The sequence below is a fragment of the Bactrocera tryoni genome, unplaced genomic scaffold (assembly GCF_016617805.1).
Source record: "Bactrocera tryoni isolate S06 unplaced genomic scaffold, CSIRO_BtryS06_freeze2 scaffold_7, whole genome shotgun sequence".
NCBI lineage: Eukaryota > Metazoa > Arthropoda > Insecta > Diptera > Tephritidae > Bactrocera > Bactrocera tryoni.
This window is the reverse complement of record NW_024396366.1, coordinates 5,199,006-5,202,868: the sequence shown is the minus strand read 5'-3', so window position 1 is coordinate 5,202,868 and position 3,863 is coordinate 5,199,006. Positions and strand designations below refer to the sequence as shown.

Here is a 3,863-nt window from a genome sequence, read left to right as displayed (position 1 = left end):
AACGGTTGCAATTGACGTGTTTCTCATTTTTTATTCTTTTAATTGTTTCCGGTATTATCGGTAGTTTTTTTTTCGATTTTCTGTGTCAAGATCATCAGTGGTTGGTAGAAAGCATAGCTTCACGAGCGATCTGGTTAGCGTTCCGATCTGCGTACGGAGATCAAAGACTTCTATTATATTATTAAATTATGATGGAGAATTTTAATTCTCTCCCATTGATTTTATAAGTACAGCCTGGCTCAGCTGTGGCCAGAATGGGTACCACTTTGAGAAAATGCCCTGGGGTTAGGGCTGTGAGTTCTGAGCGATCTTGCGAGAGTAATATTAGTGGCCGTGAATTAAGTACGTCTTCAATACGAATTAATAATGTTGTAAATCTCTCGTTATTATACATGCTGTTTTCAGCTACTTTTTTAAAGGCGGATTTAAAGCTTTTTACAGCTGTTTCCCACAAACCACCCATATGAGTAGTCTTGGGCGATAAATTGCCACTGCGTACGGAGATCAAAGACTTCTATGTGACCGTCGGAGCTGTAATGTAGCTTTATTGTGCGGCCAAGCCGCCATTTGGAAGGGTGTAGACATTTATTATAGATGATGACACAATGTCCAGCAGCGGCTGAAATTATGATGGAGAATTTTAATTCTCTCCCATTGATTTTATAAGTACAGCGAACAAGCCTGGCTCAGCTGTGGCCAGAATGGGTACCACTTTGAGAAAATGCCCTGGGGTTAGGGCTGTGAGTATCCGCTTACAACGGATAAAACGACTTCTGAGTGGTGATTTTAATGAATAAATTCCTTTTGGTTGAAATGCTCTGCGTTGGCCGTTGAAAAGTTAAGACTATACTTCTCAGGATCATTCATTTCTTCAAAGAAATTAATGACCTTTAGAAATATGCATATTTGCATTATTTCGTTGTCATTTCCATATTCGTAGCAATAAAATTTCTATGGCATAAGTAAAGTAATGGCCACCGATTGTCACACCTTGCCGCTGTAGCAGCTTCGCCTACAAACATGCGTAAATACATATGTATGTATGTATACGTATGATCGTGAATACATATCGACGCAGATTTTTGCGAGAAGCACCAGAAAGTTGTGCAATTTATGATTTTTAGCTTTTGCCATCGTCGCGAAAAGACGACTTGTTGGCAAAGGCATGCTCGGGGAGATGTTACGGCCTCTGTTTTTATGAATGAAGCGAGATCGCTTGTGGAATTTGCGCCTGCGTTCATAAATGAAATCGTTTTTGTTGTAAAATGTACTACACTTGTTCTTCGCCAATTTGGCTGCCATATTGACTTGTGCAGATCAATTTTTTGTTGGTGACATATTCATATGTGTACGCATATGTATGTTTGTATGCTTGTGCATTATTTGTTTGGCAATGTATGCAAATATATGTACATATAAGTATATATGAATGTATGAACATGCAAGTCAATGCGCGCACATGTAATAAGTATATTGATAAGTGATGAAAATATGATTTCAATTTCTGAACGCGGAAATGCGTATACATACGCTCATATGAGCATGTGCAGATACACAAGATTGGATAGAAGATGTATGCCTTTTAACATCGTATACTATACAAATAAATATTTTTCTTACTAATAGAAATTAAATTGGTGGTGGTAAGCGCTTGGAAAGTCAAGATGCTACCACAGGTTCGAATCTCGATAGAATAAATTTTTAATTTTTTGCTTTTAACATCGTATACTATACAAATAAATATTTTTTTTACTAATAGAAATTAAATTTATCACAGCAATATTATGCATATGTATATTATGCATGTATATTGCTGTGATAAATTTAATTTCTATTAGTAAAAAAAATATTTATTTGTATAGTATACGATGTTAAAAGCAAAAAATTAAAAATTTATTCTATCGAGATTCGAACCTGTGGTAGCATCTTGACTTTCCAAGCGCTTACCACCAACACCACTATTGACACTTAGGTTGCGCTGACTTAAGTATGGTTTGGTTAAGCATGTACATAAGAAACATAAGATGGTTCTAATAATTTTGTTTAAGTATAGAAATATGCTTTTGTAGAACATTTGCTTTCGCATACATACAGACAAATGTGCAAACGACATAATATATGTATGTATGATTGTTTCGCATTTTGCTTCTACGCCGGTCAAATTTCTACACAAAAATCGACTGAAATGTGTGAGAAAATAAAAAATGGACAACTAGGGCAAATAATTTTTAAAAAATGTATTGCCAATTAAATATAAATGAAAATACATGTAAATTTACTTAAATTTATTTAAATTTATTGAAATTTTATTTCGCATTTTTCGGCGCTTTCAAATTAATTAATATAGGTAAAATTCACGACTTAACCCGAACACGCCTTATTCGGCAAAATTTCCAACTTTATGAAAATTGGCGCAATTATTGACACTTCAATTTTATGTAAAGTTTAAAACATGTTTACATATGAATATATAATATAGATTCGCGCAAAATTTCCAACTTTGTGAAAATTGGCGCAATTATTGACACTTCAATTTTATGTAAAGTTTAAAACATGTTTACATATGAATATATAATATATTTGATTTTGGCGCAATTATTGACACTTGTCTTAATATACAAAATTGCGCCAAAACGAAACAATGAAATACATATGTAATTACTTTTGCATGTCAATATGGAAATGCCGACGGCAAAACGCAAAGGCATATATTGCACATACATACATACATACATACAAGCGATTTCTTGGTTGAAAGCAAAAATCGAAGCATGAGAAATTGAAATGCCGACGGCAAAACGAAATTGCTTACATTCGTACATTGCGTATGAATCATGAAAATATCATCATAATGTTTAGGTAAATCTTTTATATATTTAAAGTGAGTTATTATAAAATAAGATCACATATTCATTTAAAAATAAATTCTGTTGGAATTCGAACCTACGTGCTCGTCGTCACTTTTGAAGCGCTTACCACCAACACCACCATTGACACTTGAATTGCGTTGTCCTAATTATGGTTTGGTTATGCACGAGAGAAATATACAATGGATCGCCGATTGTTACATCTTTCCTTGCTGCTGCTGCGCATATGTATGTTTGTATGCTTGTTCATTATTGAAGTTATACTCCTTTTTCTTTCCTTTGTCTTTCATTTCTGCGAATTCTCATGTATTTTATGTACCCTTTTATTGAAATACCCTGCATTGGCCGTTGAAAAATGAAGGGTATACTTTACAGGATTATTTCTGTAGTTAGTCTTCATTTACATTTTTTGGAAATCGACCCGCGATGACGAGGTATATCGTTTTATCTGACAGCCTGAGGTTTAAGAAGTTCATTTCTAATTTTGTCTTGTGGCATATTATAAATGATGTTTCTTCGAAAATCGTTCGCTTACAACGGATAAAACGACTTCTGAGTGGTGATTTTAATGAATGAATTCCTTTTAGTTAAAATGCTCTGCGTTGGCCGTTGAAAAGTTAAGACTATACTTCTCAGGATCATTCATTTCTTCAAAGAAATTAATAACCTTTAGAAAAATGCATATTTGCATTATTTCGTTGTCATTTCCATATTCGTAGCAATAAAATTTCTATGGCATAAGTAAAGTAATGGCCACCGATTGTCACACCTTGCCGCTGTAGCAGCTTCGACATTTCCGAGTACTCATGCAAAAACGGATTGAGTTTTTGCAAGTTTGCGGGTAACGTAGTGCCTTTCGTCAGTTTTTGGATTTCATTCGCAAATTCCGAATGTTGAATCATCTGAACAATTTTCAAAAAACTCAAGTGTAATTCGTCAGATGTCAGGTCCCTTCCCTCCGTAGTCATTTTTGGTCATCTAATCCACCGTAATAGA

The 3,863-nt window shown here is 34.4% G+C and overlaps 1 pseudogene; it reads left to right on the top strand.

Moving 5' to 3' along the window:
- The first annotated feature begins 3,225 nt into the window (after positions 1-3,225).
- On the top strand, positions 3,226-3,428 carry LOC120781880 (annotated as a pseudogene).
- Positions 3,429-3,863: the final 435 nt, after the last annotated feature.